The following is a 20,971-nucleotide window of genomic DNA, read 5'->3' on the forward strand; positions in this document are numbered from 1 at the left end:
CCACTTTCTGGTTTTGGGTGTTTTTTTGTTTTTTTTTTAAAATATATTTTTATTGATTTCAGAGAGGAAGGAAGAGGGAGGGAGAGAGATAGAAACATCATCGATAAGAGAGAATCATGGATCGAGCCCACGACCCAGGCATGTGCCCTTGACCGGAATCGAACCCAGGACCCTTCGGTCTGCAGGCGGACGCTCTATCCACTGAGCCAAACTGGCCAGGGCTTGGGTGGTTTTTTCCCCAAACACTTTCTTAGGTTGATAACAGAGAAACTGCCCAGGTTGAGTTGGGTCTGGGGGCTCAGCTCTCTGCCTGCAAAAAGCTCTCTCTAGCAGCCCCTGAGGCACTGGGAGAACCGCGGTGCTCCTTGGAACCTAGTTTGAGAATCGTAGACCTAAAGTCTCGGCAGCCCCTCCATTTATGTAACCAGTTTTCTACAGTGTGTTCCATGGAGTATTAAGTAGGATATTACCAAACCGCTTTGTGAAGACAGCACTCTGGGGTTGTTCTGCGCCTGCCAAAATGCGGCCCGCTTTTCCTTCCGAGCAGATCCCACTGCGTTTCCTTAACTGGACCAAGGGGGCCACGCCCCTCCGTTTCTCCTCACGTGCGATGCCAACACAGACAGACAGTCATTGCCCTGGCTGCCCCGGCCGCCTGCAGAAGGCGCGGCTCTTGAGTTTCCTGACTGCTCCGAGCAAGCACTGCTCCGTTAGCGCCCCGGGCTCCTGATAACCAGGGGGTCTGTCTGACGTCTGCAGGGGTGACCTGCCAGGAAATGGGTGTGCCGCCTCCGTCTTACTTTCTCGGGGCAGAGATTGTGGGTGCTTGGTGGCATTCAGTCACACGTCCCTTGTGCCTTATTTGGAATTTGGAGGGAAATCACTTTTTTTGGGGGGGGGGAAGGGGTCATACCTATAAAAAAGAGCAAGTCTGAAGGAGACGAAGGTGCTTAAGCGGGAGATGTGTGGCTATTACTTGGTTTCCTTCCCAGGTCCTTTCAAGGAAGGACAAAGGACGGACATACTGGCTTCCCTTGTTTAAGAACGGCAGTCTGCCTCTCCCATCTGGTCTTGGGAGAAAGAAAAACTCTTTGCATGGTAGGGTCAGTGGACTCAGGTGCCACTTGGAGACGGGCCCTAGGCTCTTGCACAGCAGTGGCAAAGGAGCTTGGGAAATGCTGGGTTTCTTTACTGCAGGACTTCTGAGAGCCTTTAAAACACTAGTGTTCTCTGCGAAGTTCCAAGAGGAAGACATGGGTGGGGTTCCCCCTTTCCTTGACCACAGAACCCTTTGTGGGGGAGCATCTCCGGGACTGGTATTTCCTCGCACACCCTTTTAGAAAGCTGGGCTAGATGGCCTTACAGGTTTCTTGAGAGAAAACCAGATTTTCAGAGAACTGCAACCTTTAATCCATTTGTTTCGGCCACTTTTAGGTTTGTTTGCATTGAACTTCCCTTCACCTGCATGGAGGGACCTTGTGACATTCAATGAATAGAAAACTCATCGCACAGACTTGCTGTGTCATTTTTATTGGGGGAGGTTGCAGTTTTACACAGCCTGCACACGCTGTGTCTCCCAAGCTATCAGTTTGCTTATATCTAATGCAATGAATTTTGTAACTGCTTCTATTTCCCTCTTTGCCTTTGCTGCCGGGATGCTCAAACCAGGTTTCTGGGCCTCTACCAAGAATGGTATATAAATCTGTGGTATATATTTTGGATACTGATCTTATCCTTTATTCCAACATAGTTTTCCTACCTTTAATTTCCCTTAGTCCCCATTTCCTTGTTTTAAATTTTGTAGTTTGTCATATTGGTGTACATACACAAGCCACCTTCTCATCTTTTGTTAATGTAGTGGGGCATAATGATAAAATAAATACATACTTACATACATATTTCAACTAGCACGTATTCAATGCTTACTCTCTGCAAGGGGCTTGCTAGGGCCCTGGGGAGATAGAGATGAGTGAGTTGCGTCCCTTGTCCCTGAAGGACTTACAGTGTTGCTAGTGAAACAGACTAAGCAAATCGCCACAATCAGTGAGCATAAGTGAGCATGAAGTAATAGAGAAGTGTGTTTAAAGTGCTCTGGATACGCCAGAGACGGCAAAGAGACACCACGTAGAGACGGGCAGCGCTGCGCGGACCCCAGTCACTGCGGCTCCCAGCTGTCGATGTGTTTCAGCACCAGCCTCCAGAGAGGTGAGTGGGCAAGCCTTCCGGTGGCTCCAGCCCAGCCTCAAGCCTCCCCAGTTATCACCAAGTGGACAGGGCCCCTCAAGCCCTGCCCAAACGACAGATGTGCAAGCGAAATACATACGGTTGTTTTGAACTAAAAGGAAAAAAAGTGCTATGTGAACCCAGTGAGGGAGCAAACACGTCGTGAGGAAAAGGGAGAGGCATGTTGGGAAGAAGCGCTAGGCTGAGACCCCGGGTGGGCGAGGTTCAGCGCGTTTGCTCACAGCTTGAAATGATATGCAAAACTGTGCATGTGAGTCGGCGCCTTTCTTTTGAGAAGGGGGTTCATGGCTCTCATCAGAGTTGATGACCCACAAAGGTTAAGATCCATTGCTTGGAAAGGCAGAGTAGACAACGGCCAGGAGAACAAAGAGTGGAAAAAATGCACCGAGTTGTGGGAGCATTGGAGTCAGTTTTGGCAAATCTGTAGGGTAGAAGTGACTGGACACTCACAGTCACTCACTGAATCATTCTTCCGTTCGACAAGGAACTCATTGGACACCTGCTATGGATCGTGCATTGTGCTTGGCGTCAGAAATGCAACAGGGAACATGCCGTTTGTCCCTCCACGGACCTCACAGGCTCTAGACCAGTGGTTGGCAAACCGCGGCTTGCGAGCCACATGTGGCTCTTTGGCCCCTTGAGGGTGGCTTTTCCACAAAATACCACAGCCTGGGTGAGTCTATTTTGAAGAAGTGGCGTTAGAAGAAGTTTAAGTCTAAAAAATTTGGCTCTCAAAAGAAATTTCAATCGTTGTACTGTTGATATTTGGCTCTGTTGACTAATGAGTTTGCCGACCACTGCCTAGACCAGTGATGGGCAACCTTTTGAGCTTGGTGTGTCAAACTTCGCCAAAAAACTGAGCATAACTCGGGTAGTGTGTCACTTTGAGGAAAAAACTAACTCCAAGACTCTAGTCGCCAATGTTTCATCCTCAGTAGCAGCAAATGCTTCATCCTCGGCATGCGGCCACGTGTCATCAGAAATGGCTACGCGTGTCAGTGCTGACACGCGTGTCATAGGTTCACCATCACTGGCCTAGACACTTCCCCAGAAGGCTGTCCTAATCCCAGACCTCTTTCCCACTGGCTGGGGAGACACGTCCAAAGTCCGCCATTCTTCCTGTAAGTATTTCAGGCTCCATCTTCTTCTCCCCCTACAGTCCCACCCTGACCCACCCCCTTTTTTAACCTTATAGATCAGTCAACAAGACACAAGTCACTAAAACCCTCCCAGGAAGTAATTATAGAACCTTATTTTGGTCTTTTCTCAATCATCATGAAAATACTGAGAGTTCTTCCTTGGGAAAAGAATGGAAAAGAACGAATTCCATGAGCAAAGACTTCTAAGTTGAACCAGAGAATGGACACAGCTAAGACACAAAGCTGGAGGGGAAACGCAGCCACCTCATGTGATGTGCGCTTACCTGACGTGATTTCAATTAAAATCTCGATTGTGTACAGGCAGCATCTCTCCCGTCTCCTAACACCTGGGCACCATCACGATGGTTTCTCTCTCTCTCTCTCTCTCTCTCTCTCTCTCTCTCTCTCTCTCTCTCTCCCTCTCTCTTGCTTTCCACATTGTCCTCACGGCACATCAAGAGAGCTTTATTCTCAGTCATGAACGTGATTCCTGGTTTTCTCACTGACTCATCCCTTTTTGCCTAAGTTAGTTAAAGCCAACTTCTGCCTCTGGCTATGCTGAAGCAACTGGGACCAGACTTGTTTTCCAGCTGCACACCACTAGGAAGCTGGACCAAGTCCCACATACTCTACCTCAGTTTCCCACCTCTGAAATGGGTATGATTATACAGGGCAGTAATGTTTGTGGAAAATTTTAAGGACCTCAGGTGATGAGTTTTAGTTTTCTAGACACACACACACACACACACACACACACACACACACGGTATCTGATCAGCCTCTAGGCAGAGTGGGGGCATCGGAATTCCATTAAAATAATCTAAGGAGAGAGCCGCTGGCTCCGCTCCCTGTTGGTGCGTTTGTCTGCTGTGTTTGGCTGGTAAGCTAGCCTGCAGCCACCTCACGCTCACTCTTGAAACACAAAACAATCTCTTTCGGGCAAGGAGCTTCCGACTCCAGGTGGTTCTGGGTAGAGAAGGGGAACGGACACGTTTCGTTTCTTGCTCTGTTCACAGGACGCAGGCTCAAGCTTGCCTTTCACCCCCAAGCGGTTTTATCCTCTGGAAGTGTTCCTCGAACATTGGCAGACTCAGGGCGTCTGTTCCTGACGAGCCCTTCGCTTGTGCTGCTGGCCCGATGCAAAGTTTGCTCTGTGTGCATGCTGCCCCTGAAGTAGAATTGTTGTAGGAAAGCCTCTCTGAGGTGCAGGGGGAGGTGGGCCTGCCCGGGGAAAGACGGCAGCTCTGCAGCCTATGCCTAAATAGCAAAACAAAACTGCGTGGCTCGGCGTTTAAAAGCCAGTCCCACGTGAAGGTTTTGTTCTCTAATACACGTTGTCTAAGGTACCTGTTATTTGCCTGCCTAGCAGCCATTTTCCTTTCTTCTGGAAAGAGCAACCCAGTTTTGTTTTGGCAGACACAAATCCGATACCATCCGATACCATCTTGGTAGTGTCATTAATCCAAGTGTCGGTCTTGCTGGCCACGAGGAAAGCCCATGATTGTGGCTGAGCCAGACTCTGCTCCCTGAAATGGGAGTCTTGAAGGACTCTACGGGGCGGGAACTCATTCGTTCAGGTGTCTGTGCTCTGAAGAGACTGCCTCTTAGTCCCCTGGGTCTCCAGAGCTGCTCTGGCCTCTGTCCCTTCTGAGGACTATTCTTTGGCTATTGCTTCTATTCTATGAATCCTCCTCGGCCCTTCCAATACATTCCTTTTTGCCTAAGTTAGTTAAAGTCAACTTCTGCCTCTGGCTATGATGAAGCAACTGCTCCAGACTTGTTTTCCAGCTGCACACCACTAGGAAGCTGGACAAAATAGACGAAACAACTGTTTTCAGACGTGAGACAACAGGCAGTGCAGAACTGTGAGCCCTGGAAGGAAGGAGGCAGGTGAAGGGAGCCCTGTGATCACCTTGGCTTTCTGCCGGGAGGTACTCGATAGATTGCTGCATAGAGAGAAGAGTCCCAAGCAGAGAACAGCAGCCTCTCTGAGTTGAGGAGCCATAGATCAGCATATATGGAGGTTGAAGAAGCTAGAATTTGTGAGGTAAAGTTCCAGAAAAGAAGGTGCTAGATAAAAAATGCTAGAAATCTGTGTAGGGAGCCCCTTAAGTCATTTGCTGAATACTACATTGCTCAGACATTGGGTGAAATGCTACAAGGATGTCAGAGAACAAGTACTGTGGTGTGTAAGCTGAATAGTTTCTGGAGCTCCCACAGGACTGGGAGGTGGGGGATCCTTGTTTCAGCAAGCCAGAATGGGGCTAACTGGACACCCCAGGCCTTCATTATAGACCACAGTGAAGTCACACCTTAGCTGCAGGGCTAAACGATCCTTAGAAGAACAATTCCTCTAGATCCACTCCCAACAAAACTTTTCTTAAAAGCCTCAAAAAATCAAGCTGACCAGTAAGTAACTTTGCCCAACAAACAAACTTCAGGGGGAAACAACAAATCCAGATATTCAACCACATAACATTAACAATGTCTAGCATCCAATAAAAAAATTACTAGACACCTGAAGAAGCATGGACATGTGACCTATTACAGGAGAAATACCAGTCAATATAAACATAGCCAAAATGACCAAGAAGATGTAATTAACAGACAAGGCTATTGTTAAAATGGCTATTACAAATATGTTCAAAGATTTAAAAGGAAACATGAACATAATGAGAAATGGTAGGTTTTTTTTTTTTTTTTTAAAGAATCAAATGAAACTATACAGAGGAAAAATACAGTATCTAAAATGAAAATTTTACTGGATAGGTTTAACTGCATATTAAAGATTGCAGGAGCAAAAAATTAATACACATGATAATATAGTAATAGAAACTATTCAAAAGTATTCAAAAGGAAATAATTACATTAGAAAAAATGATCACAGTATTCGAGCTCTTTGCAACAATATTACATGGTTGACCCTACATTGTAATTAGAATCCAAGTAGGAAAGGAGGGCAAAAACAATGCCTGAAATTATAATGGCTGAAGATGTTCCAAAACTGATGAAAACTAGAAAACTACAGATCTAAGAAATCAACAAATTTGAGGCAGGTTAACCCAAAGAAAACAAAATCAAATTACTGAAATTCAGCAATGAAGAGAAAATCTTAAAAGCAGCCAAGATAAAATGATGTATCACATATTATGCACACAAATAAGAAATCGCTAATTTTTCCTTAAAAGCAATGCAAGCCATAAGACAATGGAATGACATTCTTAGTTGGTTGTATTAAAAATAAAATAAAATAACAACTTGCAACCAAGAGTCTATATCCAGTGAAAGTATCCTTAAAATACGAAGGCGAAATAAAAATGCTCTCCAGACAAACAAGAGGTGGTAGAATTTGTGACCATCAGACTTGCACTATAAGAAATATTAAGAGAAGTTCTTTCCAGGCTGAAGAAAAAAATGATGCCAGGAGACTCAGATCTACACAAGGAATGAAAAATGCCAGAAATTGTAAATATGTGGATCGGTAGAAAAGACTTTTGTATTCTTGCTTTTAAATCCAAGTTACCCAGAGTCAGACCTCCTTGGCATTTCAGAATCCAGAATCCAGATACAGAGACAGGAACTGTATGGCTGTTCAGAAATCATCTTGTCTCTGAGGCAAGCATGACACATGCTAACCTCTGTCAGTTATGGACTGAGAACACCTGGTTCATTGTCATCGTAACCTTTGTACTCATACAGATTTTTAACAGCTTAAAAACACACCAACTCTGTTATTTTACGGATGAGCCACACAGGCCTTGAGACTCATGTGACTTTCCCAAGGCATGACCCCAAGGCCTAGGGGCATGAACCACATCCTCCTTTGCCTTCCGGGGGCTCAGGAGATCAGATCACAGCCCCAGGTTCAAATCACAGCTCTGCCACTTACTAGCAGTGCAATTTTGAGCAAGTGATTAAATGTCTTTAAGCCTCAATTTCTTCTCACAAAATGGGAATAATCAGATGCGTTCCTCCTTGACTTGCTGAGATTATCACATAAGATATTGTGGGAGTCTGGAGGCCTTTGTTCAAAAGTGACCAACTCAGATTATCTTGAGCACGAAGAGCATGTATTGCCTGGGAAGTTGGGAGGAACTGATGGTTTCAGGCACTGCTGCTTCCAGGAACTCAAACCACGTCATCACGAATCTCTATCTCTCCCCTCTGCTCTCCTTGGTTTTGGCGTCATCGTCAGGCGTGCTCTCCTGAGCGCGGCGGAGAGAACCAACAGCAGCTCCAGGCTCATATCCCACTTGGGTAGCAGAGCCAAGAAAAAGCAAATTTCTCTTTCCCAATAGTTGTAGCAACTATTCACTCTGATTAACCACTTTGGATCCCACCCCCATCCCCGAGCTAACCCCTGACTCTGGTTGGCCAGACCTGGCTTGTACAGCCTCCTCTGGGACGTGGGGGCCGGGAGAGAGGTGGTTTCCTAAAGGCAAACTGGGATTCTGCCATCAAAAGACGCTGAACTGCCAAAAGCAATAGACACTTCTATAAAGTACTGGACAGTAAGGTCTGCTGAGTATAGCCTCCGCCAAGCACAGCTTTGCATGTACTAACTCAATATTCACAACGGCACCAGGGGTGGGGTGGAGGGTGCGGGAAAGAGCTCACGGAAGCCCTCCGATCATGAAGACCCAGCTTTATGATGGGTTTCCAGTTCCCAGCCTTGCGTGGCCCAAGGTGATGGCTCCCGTCCCCAGCTCCTACTGGAGAATTTCGGGTCCTGCGCCATCAGCTTTCTTTCCTCCTGTTTTTGGCCTCTAGGAATTGCCCTGACTTCCCTAGAAACTCTGTGACACATTCAGAATAATTATTCTTTTCAACATCTCTATGTGTTTCATAGCATAATGGCTTCCCATTGTACAGATGAGGAAACTGAGGCCCAGAGAGGTTAACTGCCTCACCCCAGGCCGCACCGTTAGCGAGTGGCAGAGCCGGTATTCAAACCATGCTCAGCCATCTCAGGAGACGGTGGCTGGTTAATGAGGTCACACACCTGGCCTGTGACAGAGTCTCATCTAGAACCAGCTTCTCCTTAGTCCCTGGAGTCCTCCAGGCACCCCTCCTGCCTCCTGACCTCAATGCCCATGTAAGACAACATGCAACAAAACGCTGTGAATGTTTCCAGACCGGAGGAGGGGAGAGAGTGGAGTGGAGGGAGGGGGAGGCGGGGGTGGGGGTGGGGGTGGGAGACCCGCCAATGGAAGGCCTGGGTGGCTCTAGCCATTTTCTCTGGCTGCCGTGACAGCTCCTTGGTGTTCCTCGGCTTGTAATGCGTACCTCCAATGCCGGCCTCCGTCTCCACCTGGTCTTTCCCTCTGTGCGTCTCACCTCCTGCCTCACTCTTACAGGGACGGACGCCTGTGTTTGGATGCAGGGCCCACCAGGCAATGCAGGATGGCCTCATGTTGAGCTCCTTAGGTTAAGTACACCTGCAAAGACCCCTTTTCCAGATGCGGTCACATCTGCAGGCCCCGGGGTTTAGGGCCTGGGCAGGGAGCAGGGGAGAAGCAGTTAGCGCTCGCTCCTCCTCCCGCTGTGGGCGACAAGGAGAGCCGTGGGCTTTGGCTCCGTGAGCCGCCGTGCGTTTTCGACAGCACCTCTTGTTTTGTGCTTTTCTCTTTTGTTTTGAGGTTTTCTGCCCTCTTTTCTGGAAGGTGCACGATGCTCCGATGCTCCGCGCTGTGGTTATTTTCGCCCAGCAGCTGTGTTTCCGGTGAGCAGCTGGGGGATGCTTCTGACTCAGCAGAACCCGAGCAGTAACCGTCAGGCAGCCGCTCAGGCGAGGCCAGAAATAAAGAAGCAGTTTCTAACCCGGCCCCCCCGCCTTTCACTTCCCCACCCCGGGGTACCTTTCGAAAGTCTCCCAAAGCACTTCTGAAAAACCACCGCAGCCGTGCGTGCGGCCGGGCCGGCTGTGGCCCGGCAAGGCTTTCCGAAAACAGACAATTCCGGGCAGGGACTCTGCCAAGCCAGCGGGGCCTGGGATGCCGCGGCCCCTCCCCACGCGGCGTGTGTCTTACAAGTTTCCCACAGGTCTGAGCAGTGAAAGCGGGGGCGGCCGGCACTGCTGTGGTTTTCCAGGGTGTGGCCCACGTCGCTGTCCCCAGGCCCGGGCATCTGCGTTCTGCAGCTCTGCTCGCCTGCTTTTAAAAGGTGATGATTTCACCCCGGGTCTGGGGTAAGTGGCTCCACATTTCTACCCCCCGCCCCCTGGCCCAGGATTCTAGCCCCGGATTCCTGGGGTGCTGGAGGCCGCCCACAGCAGGAAGGGCCCAGACAAGGAATCCGAGTCCTGAGAGCCAACCTCCGAGCATGCTGGTGCCTGCACGGGGCTCACGGGAGGGCGAGACAGCTGCCTGCCCAGCCTCGAGCTGCGGTTCCGAGAAAGAAAGGAACAAACAAATTTAGCTCATCCTACGCATCCTTCACAGCTGCGTGTTGACCAAACAGAGAGAGGCCTCTGTGTCACCCCTGGCTCCTCGCTCTCTCCCAGGAGGTCTCCCGCCGCCCTTCACGAGGGACTTTTTAAGGTGGCAGCCGCCCTCGGCCGCCTTTACCTCTGGGTGACACGGGGCTGCACAAGGAGCTCAAGGCCAAGGCCCCTGGTGCTTTCTGCCGGCCTGAAACTGAAACGAAAGGGTGCGGCCGACGTCTGCACCTGGGCCTCGGCGCCTAGGACGTCCCGTCCTCCTTTGGAAGCCAGGGTGTGGGCAGGCCTGAGCCACGTGCGGCTGCTCCCAGGCCAGCCCGTGGCTCCCGGAGCCATCCGTTTAACAGCGCCGCGTGGCAATAAAGAACTCGCTGACTGGCTTTGCAAGTTAAGAGCCTGGAACGAAGCACCCAGGCGGTTTCGTGCGGCTCACCAGTGCGCACGGGTGTTCCCGTGGACAGGATGAGCTGCGCACGCCCAGCCACACAGATCTGGGCTCAGGTCCTCGCTCCCCCAGGTGCTTCTGGGCGAGGAGAGCTGTTTCCTCACCTGGAAGGGAGGTGCTGGCCTCTCTGAGCCTCGTGCCTTCCCTGTGAACCTGCAATAATGACAGGTGTTGTCATGAGGATTAAGGGACATTGTGTGCTGAACACACCTGGCCCAGTTCCTGGCGTGCAGCGATGGCGCATTGCGCCTCTGTTCCACCCACCCGGGCCCGTTCCCTTGCCTTCCGGCCATAGCATCCTCCTCGCTCTCCTCCTCTCTCCTCCTCGCTGTAAGATGTGGGGATCTCAGATTCTGAAGATGAGCAGGCAGCCCGAGCCTGACGGTGAGGAGCCCCACACGCCCCTGGCCGTAGCGATTCGTTCCTGGATGTGCGTGGGACCCGAGTGGGACACTCAGCCAGCTTCAGGGATGTTGATTGCACGACTGGGACGGAGAACATCTGTACCCCGGGTTTCTAAACGGTCAGCTTTAAAACGTGGTTCTACTGGTGGCTCTCTTCACGTAAAAGGGGGGAGAATCTGCCTGAGGAGGTGGCTGGTCCAGAGGGAAACAGACATGGAGTGACTCTGTCCTTGACGCTCTGATCCAGCCATGCCTGAACCCATCCCCCCAGCGAACCTCCCAGTTTTATGGGCCAATACATTCCCATTTGGGTGGAAGCTAGCTAGTCTGGGTGAGGCTTCTGTCTCTTGCAATCAGGAGAGTCCTGAGTAACACACCGCTCAGTACATGCCTTTGTGAGTCTGCACGTGCCTGACCCCGCGGGCGGAGGACCGGCCACTGCCACCTCCAATAGTGAGAGTTGGGAGAGCCGCTGCTCGCTGGCACACTGATTCCCCGTCAGGCCCCTCTTGCAGACAGGGAAGCAAAACAGTGACAGAGGGGGAAATGCAGGGGTTTCAGAGTAAAGCGGGTTGGGCTCACATCACTTCTGTCACTCATTGGCTCTGAAACCTCGGGCAAGTAACTCCCTGCCTGCGATCCTGTTTTTCCACCGATGGAGTGGGATGATGATCCTACCTTGGAGTTGCAGCGTATATGGATGCTAGCTGCTAATGTCAGCGCGAAGGCACAACTGTCCATGAAAACCTAGATGCCTCCAAGCATCCCACAGGCTCAGTGCTCCCCAGCGACCACAGGTAAATCTCCGGTCCCGGGCGCTGGCAGTGCCAAGGCTGTGAAACCCCGATCTAGCCTCACGCTCAGAGCTGCTCACTCCAGGAAAGGCTGGGGGCCTGGGGGCCGCAGGAAGAGCAGGTCCACATGCTCCTGGCTCCTGCAGGGCCCGGGACTCCTCCGAGCCCTCCGCACAATTGCCATTCATTAGTCCCTCGCGTGATTCTTCCCTGTTTGCAACATTTGGTCCCCGGATGTACATTCTGCTAGAGATACACACTTCCCAGTTGAGGCCACGCCTCCAGCATTTGTCTGTTCAAGACCCAGCTTGTGCCTTCTCGTATTATTTTTTGCCTTCATCTACTGCTACCCCTTCTCACTGCCTCCCACAGGCAGCAACTCCAGTGCGTTCAAAATAAATCCTCTCAACCCACTTTCCAATGCTTATGAAACGTATATAATGCTGTTCTTGGGTGCATATTTTAGATTTATGTCAATGGTACTGTATCATAAATCTCAGTCTAGTTCCTGCCTTTTTTATTTCACACTATATTTGTAAGAGATCCATGATGATGTATGCAAATGCAGTATATGTCTGCCTGCTGCATCTTTCTCCATCATCGGCATGTGTCACAGCTAGTTTCTCCATCTCCCCCGTCATGGACAGGGAGTTCGTCTCTGGCTCCTTGCTGTGGCAAATCAGGCAGCCTCCAACATCCTCACCATGTCTCCTTACCCTCCTAAGCAGAGCCTCTGGGATACACACCCGGGAGAGGCGGCTGGTTCACGGATTGCTATGGGTTAAATGGAGTCCCCTGAAGGAGATGTTGAAGTCCTAACCCCCAATATGTGACCATGTTTGGACTCAAGGTTGTCACAGGTGTTATTAGTTAAGATGAGGTCATACCGGGGTGGGGCGGACCCCTAATCCCTTATGGCTAGTGTTCTGATAAGAAGAGGGAAGACAGTATGAAGACAGACACACCGGGAGAAGGCCACGTGACGGTGGAGGCAGCGGTCGGCGCGATGCAGCTGCAGCCAGGGAAGGCTGAGGCTTGACTGCCACCGGCAGAAGCTAGGAAGCGGCAAAGAGGGCGCCTACCCGGAGTCTCAGAGGCATGCGGGCCGCTAACTATATCCTAGGTGCCCATCCGTGGACTCCTCTGAACATTTGGAACCTAAAACGTTGTTAGACCTTTTTCTCAATGATGAATACTGGTAATTTGGATCCTTCTCATATATATACATACTTTATTCATTCATCCATCATCCATTCATCTGGATTGATCTACCCATCTATCTATTATCCACCCACCCATCCATCCATCCATCTGTCCACCTGTCCTTCATTCATTCGTCTGTCTATGACTTCATCTATCCATCCACTCATTCTACAGATGGGGTGCCTGCTCAGTGCTGAGGTCACGGTAATAAATAAAACAAATAGGTCTTTTTCCTCATGGAACTCATCACTCATTGGGAAGGCCGACATTAACAGTTATTTAGGTAAAAGTGTGAACAGCTCCGTAAAGGAGAAAATGCAGTGCCTATGAGAGCATAGAATTGGGAGGGGGGGTCTTGTTAACACCTGGGGGCGTGGAAGACTTCGCTGCAGAGGTGACCTTGAACTGAGGCCTGCGGGATGGGCCACAGGAAACGCGTGCAGCAGGAAGAGCCTCCCACACAGAGAACAGGTGTGCCTGCTCTGAGGTTGGAAAGCACTTGGCGCCTGTGAAAAAGTAGAACACGGTCCGCACAGCGGGCGTGGAGGGCGGCTGAGATCAGCCCAGGCTTAGTAACTGTGTGGGAGCCCGTGTCCGAGTCCCGCGGGGTCTGCATCGCCGTGGAGCTTCGCTACGTTGGGAGCAGGAGTTGGTTCCAGGCCGTCAGCGTAGCTCCCTTTGAGGCCAGCCTCCCTCACTTTCTGAGTAAGAAATGGGCACAACAATATCTACTCCATAAAAGAGGTGAGCAGTGAAACGCTACCCCTGCGATGGCCGGGGCTCCTAGGGAAGAAGCAAAGTTGCGTAAGTCCGTCCATTTGTGCCCCTATTCACAAAACCCGCAAGTTAGGAAGGCGGGCGGCAAAGCCAGAGAAGTGGCTCTCCTTTGCCTTTATTCTCATTTATCCCAGAGCATGACTAGGAAGTGAGGAAAGGTGGACCATTAAGATGAGGCAGCAAAGAAGCTCAGAGGTTAAGTCACGCCCACCCCCCCACCCCCCCGCCCGCCGCTCCAGGTTGTGGCTCAAGACGCCAAGAGAAGCTGGGGAAGAAGGCAGGCTTCCTGCCGCTGGTCCGGTGCCGGCACATTGAAGCCAGGTCAGGTGGAATCGCCTTTCTCCGTAACTGGGAATACCACTGAGCGCTCAGTCCTCCCCACGAGATCCGAGTGGAGAGGAGCACTTGGCCTGGAGTCTTGTTGGGGGGCGGGTGGTTCCCCATGCAGACGGTGAAAGCAATCAGCGGGCCGTCGTGTTTCCCTCTCTCCGGGGGCTGCTCCCGTTCTCAGGGAGAGAAAGCTCTCTGATCGGCTGGAAGAGCCGCCTGCAACGTGTCCACTCGGGCTGTCAATAATTGGGCTTTACAGATGCCCAGATCCAGGGCGATAGCTTAGTGCCTCGCCATCGATTTAGCTATGTCAGCTCCATAGCTCACAGCTAGAAACCAGCCCACACACATCCCCCCACAACCTGATGCTTTCCATTTCTTTAGGACCCTGCATCCCATTAGGAAAACTAAGCTACTCAGAAGAGGGGCTGGATGGGTGAGTCCGACCTCATTGTCTCGCTGAATAGTTGCAGGGCCATCCTATTCGAGGGGCGCCCTGTCCACAGGTAGGGTTTGGTAGACCAGATCTACGGAATGTAGGGAAGGACTGAGAAGACAGAGGGTAGACCAGCAAGCCCAGGCATCCACCCCTCAGGTGCCCTTAGGGGATTATGCTTCAGAGAGAGAGAGAGAGAGAGAGAGAGAGAGAGAGAGAGAGAGACCTTTTTTTCTGACATATTTCAGAGGTCAAAAAAATGAAGACTAATTAATGACCCAGAATTTATTAAGGGACTACTTCATTCAGACCCTAGATCAGACAGCGGGGAAATGTAAAGGCTTTGTGCTACAAGGATGGTCTGAATGTATGTGTACCCCCACCCAGCCGCCAGCCAGACTCCGATGTGGAACCCAGATGCCCGTTGTGAGGGTGTTGGGAGGTCAGGCCTTTGGGAGGGGATGAGGGTGTTAGAGGGGAGCCCTCCTGAGTGACAGTAAGTCCTTGTGAAAGAGCCCCTTGTCCCTTCCACCAAGGGAGGGCCCAGTGAAAGGTGCCATGGACGGGCCAGGAGGAGGGCTCTCACCCAACCGCGTGGCACCTTGATCCCAGCCTCCCAGCCTCCAGAACTGTGCGAAGTAAGTTTCTGTAGTTTATACGGCACCCGGTCTGTGGTATTTCCTTCTAGAAACCGGAGGGAACTAAGACAGATATAATCTCAAGGAACTTTTGGTTTACCTAAGAAGGCAAATAGGTAGATATACATGATAGGTGGTGGATAGATGGATGGATAGAAAGATAGGAAGACAGATCATGGATGGATGGATGGATGGATGGATGGAAAGATAGATAGCCCTAGCTGGTTTGGCTCAGTGGCTAGAGCATCAGCCTGCAGATTGAAAGGTTCGATTCCGGTCAAGGGCACATGCCCAGGTTGCAGGCTTGATCCCCAGTAGGGGGTGGGCAGGAGGCAGCTGATCATGATTCTCATCATTGATGTTTCTCTCTCTCTCCCTCTTCCTTCCTCTCTGAAATCAATAAAAACATATTTAAAAAAAAAAGAAAGATAGGTAGATCATAGATGGATGGATGGATGGATGGATGGGTAGGTAGATAGATTAGTCATCATGGCAGCCTGAGCTCATTTCAACTAAATGATAACATGAGTAAGTGCTGTAAGGCAGATGAGTCAAATCGGTGGCCCTTTCCCTTTCCTCACCCGTGAAAAGCATCCCTAAGCATTGCTCATGGTACCTGTTACGAGTCTGTGTCTCCCAAAGATCTGTTGAAGTCCTGACCCTGGTACCTACGGATGTGCTCTTGGCAGATGCAGTCAAGTTAAGATGAGTCATTGGATTCTGACTGATGACTGGTGTCCTTATAGACAGAGGGAGGTTTGGACATGGACACACACACACACACACACACACACACACACACGCAGAGGAGAAAACCATGTGAAGACACAGGCACAGAGGGAAGATGACCAAGCAGAGACAGCGGCAGAGATTAGAGTGACACAGCCACAAGCCAAAGGGCTGTGTGGGGACCAGAAGCTGGACGAAGCATGGAAGGATCCTCCCCTAGAGACTTCGGAAGGAGCATGGTCCTCGGGTCCTCCCACAACTTCACTTCTGACCTCTAGCCTCCGGAATTGTGTGAGAGCCCATTTCCATAGTTTCAAGCTACCCGGATTGTGGCACTTTGTTACAGACACCCCTCCCCCCCGCCACCCCAGGAAACTAACACAGCATCATTCACAGCCCAGTCAGTCCTCAGCATCCTCTTCTACTCGGGGCTCCAGGTCATCCCTGCCAATTTGATCGGAGTTGGTGCTAGAGATGAAATCCTGGTCTAGGAGTCCAGAGGGTGATCAGGCAATGCTCCTTGATAGGGTGGAGTGGGCTTGGCTTTGAAGGGGGCGCCGAAGATAGATGGAGGAGCTGGGGTATCTGGTAAGGGGGTATTTTGAGACAGGCCAGTTTCCATCCCTTTCCACCCTCTGGCCATGCACAGGACCCAGGACATTGGCGAGGTCACCTGGGGGCAGCTTTGTAGACATCTGCTTTGCAGACACACAGCGGAACACACACATGGAGCACACATACGCACACGCACGCACACACACATGCACACACACATACAGACTCTATTCTAGGCATGCTCATTAGCAGCTAACTTTAATTATCCTTAACGCTTGCATCTCAAATACCAAATACTTTGGTGTGTGCTGTCTATGAACACACACCAGAAATAGTTCTGAGTAGATAAACATGGAGCCCGGAGGCTGGCTGATTGCAATTTGAGTGGCGAGAAGTCACTGCCTCCCTGGTCCCTCCGGTGCAGCCCAGGCAGGAATCTGAACACAGGATATCCTATATAACAAAGATGTAATATGCAAATGTTGTTACGACCGGATCACGGATCAGCAGGAGGGTGGGGCAGCGAGCTACAAGTGGGCAATGGAGAGCTATAGGAGGGGGCAGGGCAGCAAGCTACGAGGGGTGGTGGGGGGAGGTGGGGCGGGTGAGCTGCTGGAGGGTGGCAGCGAGCTACTGGCGAGCTACTGGCACATGGATTCGTGTGCAGGGCTATTAGTCAATAAATAAATAACCTGCATGACCCCAGCCAGCGACGCGTGCAGCCGACCACGAGGGCGGGAAAACTGGATGCTCCGTCCCAGGCTGTGTCTGCCTGAGGCTCTGACTCAGTGGCTGAAACTCACTGCTTTTTGCGCCCCATCCAACCCCCAGGACACGGTACCCCGTTACCCTGGCCCAGGATGCCATAGCTCTCTTGCAGTTCGGTATCCTATGGCTGAAAACGTGCATCATTTAAAGAGTTGATGAAGGTCAGTGAAAAGGGGAAGGCAACAGTGCCTTTCTGCCATCTGCCGCTCTCTTTCCGCGTTCCCAAGGACCTGGGGCTGGCTGACGGCTTGATTGATTTATCATGACAAAGATAAAAGAAAAAATAATCATAGGCGTGTGCAGCTCTCTCTCCACCCACCACCCACCAAAGGAAGGACCCGGCATCATTTTGTCGTGGGTTGAACGGTGCCCCTCCCCCAAATAAAAGGGATGTCCACATCCTGACCCTCCCCTCCCACCCCGCCCCCACCCCGCGGAACCTGTGAATGTGACCTTATTTAGAAAAGGGTCTTCGTCGATGTAGTTAAGTGTCGTAGAATGGGCTCAGCCCGGTGACATGGGTGGCCCTTTGGAAGTCCTGCACAGATCACACCGGAGGCTGTCATGCTTTTCCCAGGCAGCTGGGTGCAGCGAGGTCTCCAAGGGTTGCAGAAGGTTGTCCCTGTGCAGCGAGCAGTGGGGTGGCTTCCAGACGCCGTGTGATAGGAAAACAGCAGCTACCTAAGCGCTGGACTCAGGCTCCGGGCTGACAGTTCTCAGGGCTCAGACTGCTGAATGGACCCAGATCCCCACCTGGGGAGCCGCAGGTGAAACCATGCCTGGCCCTTGCATGTATCTATCCGCTCTTTTCTCTCGTTATTCTATTGTTATTCTCATTACCATTCTGCTGGGTCCCTGTCGTTGCATTTACAATTGCATACATTATCGGACTACACCGTGGTGTGAATTTTCCTGGAAAGTCCTCGCCACCTTCCCCTAGGAGAGTCGCACCCTCAGGCTGCTGCCTCGGGGCCTAGGGCAGCCAGTCTCTGGTCCTCTCTCTGGTCTGTGTGGCCCTGCCGAGCACCGGTAGTCTCCCCGCCAAGTTGGTCTTGTCCACAGTGATCTGGAAGCCAGTTTTCTGAGTAAGTCACAAAATTGTCCCAGAGTTGGTGTATTTACTCAAAAACTCATCTTCTACGGCAATGCATACAGAATAGCTGTGGCCATACCTTCTATTGTGCCGTGTGGCATTTCCCAAAGTGCGCTCTGGGGCGCACCAGGCTGGGGGTGTTCTGTGGGAAGATGGTTTCCCAGGCTGAATGAGGTTGGCCACCCCCTGCTGGTGGATGCGCATCCGCACATCCGCTGGGTCTAAGAGCAGGACATCCGGGTCCCTCGGTGTGAGGCAGCGTGGGCCGAGTTTGGCTGCGCACGGGATCACCCTCTTGGTGCACTTTGGGAACCTGAAACATAGGGAGGCGCCGGGCAGAGATGGCCAGGCCCACGCCGGGTTTCCGGGCCCTGCAGCCACGCTGACTTGCGGGAGGCGGAGGACAGCAAGGTGGAGGTTTGAACTCTCCTGACCCGAGCTGGACTAGTGAATACTGGAAACTGGCCAGAATGTGACAGGATCTGCCTGCGGCGCCGCTGAGGGCCGGGAAGAGAGGTTCGTAAGAACTTGGCTGATAAGGCTTGGATTTTGGAGGACAATTAAGCCCTTTTGCATGTGTGCCCGCTGGGGTCCAACGCGCTGTGAACCTGTTGCAAAGACTGTCAGGCGCCTCTTCCATTGGAAGGCCTCTGTCGTAGGTTGAATTGTGTCCCCCAAGTATTTCCGTCCACCTGGAGTCTCAGAATGTGACCCCGGAAATAGGGTCTCTGCAGAGGCCATTAATGTAAGGACCTGGATGGTCACACCGGATCGGGGTGGTGCTTGAGCCCAGTGGCAAGTGTCCTTAGAAGAGACGGAAAAGGACACGCAGAGGCACACGGGGCGAAAGCCATGAACAGACGGAGCCAGAGGTGGGAGCGGAGCAGCCACGCGCCCAGGAGCACCTGGGCCACCAGGAGCCGGGAGGAGCAGGAAGGACCCTCCCTGGGGACTTTGGAGGGACAGTGGGCCTGCTGACACCTTGATCTTGGACTTCCGGCCCCCAGGTCTGTGGGAGAATAAATGTCCGCTGTGGTAAGCCCCCCGGTTTGTGTGGATTCGTTATGTCAGCCCAGGAAACATCTCCCTGGTGCTCGGGCCACCCGTGGGTGGAACCGGATTCCCGCCGGGCTGAGACTGTGAGTCACACACACCCCTGCTGACGAAGGTGTAATGGATGCGTGTGAACTCGAGACGCGCTCATTTTTGCGCTGGTGGCGGATAATTAGTAGGAGGCCGCGAGACAGCCTTTGAAGCTCCGTGCAGTGTGGAAGGAGAGAGCGTGCAGATACAGGGGCGATGTGAGGGACGCTGGGGGACAGCGGGGTCTGGGAGGCTAGTGAAGCCCATGAACCAGACTCAAGTCAACCAGCACAGAGTGACGCTGAGCAGTCTCTCCGGGAGCCCCGTCCTGGCGACCTGAGAAAGGGCCAGAGAGGGAGAGACGCTGCCGGGAGGAAGAAGCAAGGACCCAGCCTCCAGGCCAGGGGTGCAGCCAGGTACCAGGTCTGGACCTCAAGGGCGCAGGCAGCTGTTCTGCAATCAACCATCTTGCCTTGGGCAGCCCTGCCATGCCAGGGGACTCTTGGAGTTACTTCTCAGATTGTCATTTAACTTTCCCAGAGCTCAAGTCGTTGCTGTGTGACCTTCAACTACTGGCTCCACCTCTCTTTGCCTGTTTTCTGATCCACAAAATGGGGTCAATAATCTGTGGGGATTGTGTGAGGTAACGCACAGGAGGCGCTTGGCCCAGTTCCCGGCGCACAGCAGATCCTTGCTCTCCAGCTACTATCCTGTCACTGCTGCTGTGCTTACGACCTGGGTGCCTGCCTGCCAGCGTTCACATATTGAGCACCTACTATGTGCCTGACACAGTGCTGAGCACCGCACTCAGGACTTTAAGGATTCACAGTTAACACCTGAGGAAGCTGAGGCTGGGGAAGGACAGGACCCTTGCCCAGAGGCTCACACAGATGGCAAAGGCAGGTTCAGACTCCAGGCCAGCCACCTCCAGCACCCAGCTTCCTACTACTGCATCTGATATTGTGTGGGGGCGATTCTGTGTTGTGCAGGTGAAATTTTTACTCCTAAGAGTTAAGTATGTACTTTATTAAATACAGGTTTCCTATTTACAGTAATGATGTAAAATTTTCCTTTAAAATAAATGTATTTAGCCGTAGCCCTCAGACTGAAGGGTCCCAGGTTTGATTTAGGTCATGGAACCTGGTCAGGGTGCGTGCAGGAGGCAACCTATCGATGTGTCTCTTACATCAATGTTTCTGTCTCTCCCTCTCCCTTCCATTCTCTCTAAAAATCAGTGGGAAAATATCCACAGGTGAGGATTAACAATATAAATAAATAAATAAATAAATAAATGTATTTAGTGCCTGTTCTGGCAGCACATGTATGAAAATTGGAACAAAATAGAGATGACTAAATGGCTCACAAGCAAGGATGACAGGGACATTCATGAAATATTCATATTTTTACAATGTTATGTGTCCATTATATCTTAATTAACATAAAAGCACTATTTACAATAGCTAAAATAGCAGCACTATTTACAATAGCTAAAAAGTGGAAATAGCTCAGATGTCCATCAACAGATGAATGGATAAACAAAATGTGGTATAATCATAAAATGGAATATTATGCAGCCATGAAAAGGAATGAAGTTCTGACACATGTAACAATGTGGATGAAGCTTTAAAACGTGATGCTCAGCCGTAGCCAGTTTGGCTCAGTGGATAGAGCGTTGGCCTGCGGACTAAAGGATCCCAGGTTCAATTCCTACCAAGGGCACATGCCCGGGTTGCGGGCTCGATCTCCCCCCCCCCCCCCCCCCCGGCAGTAGGGGGCGTGCAGGAGACAGCCAATCAATGATCCTCTCTCATCATTGATGTTTCTATCTCTCTCCCTCTCCCTTCCTCTCTGAAATCAATGAAAACAACAACAATGTGATGCTCAGTGAAAGAAG

At 51.3% G+C, this 20,971-nt stretch overlaps 1 long non-coding RNA gene and 1 other non-coding gene across 2 annotated transcripts; one reads left to right on the forward strand and one right to left on the reverse strand.

Moving 5' to 3' along the window:
- Positions 1 to 6,119: 6,119 nt before the first annotated feature.
- Positions 6,120 to 9,820, reverse strand: LOC129148075 (uncharacterized). Its single transcript, XR_008555257.1, has 2 exons — positions 8,670 to 9,820; positions 6,120 to 7,588 (listed from the first exon to the last, which is right to left on the reverse strand). It is a non-coding gene; the product is annotated as an uncharacterized LOC129148075 (long non-coding RNA).
- Positions 9,821 to 20,377: 10,557 nt separating this feature from the next.
- Positions 20,378 to 20,483, forward strand: LOC114231963 (U6 spliceosomal RNA). Its single transcript, XR_003617998.2, has one exon. It is a non-coding gene; the product is annotated as a U6 spliceosomal RNA (small nuclear RNA).
- The last annotated feature ends 488 nt before the right edge of the window (positions 20,484 to 20,971 follow it).

The sequence above is a fragment of the Eptesicus fuscus genome, chromosome 23 (assembly GCF_027574615.1).
Source record: "Eptesicus fuscus isolate TK198812 chromosome 23, DD_ASM_mEF_20220401, whole genome shotgun sequence".
Lineage (NCBI taxonomy): Eukaryota > Metazoa > Chordata > Mammalia > Chiroptera > Vespertilionidae > Eptesicus > Eptesicus fuscus.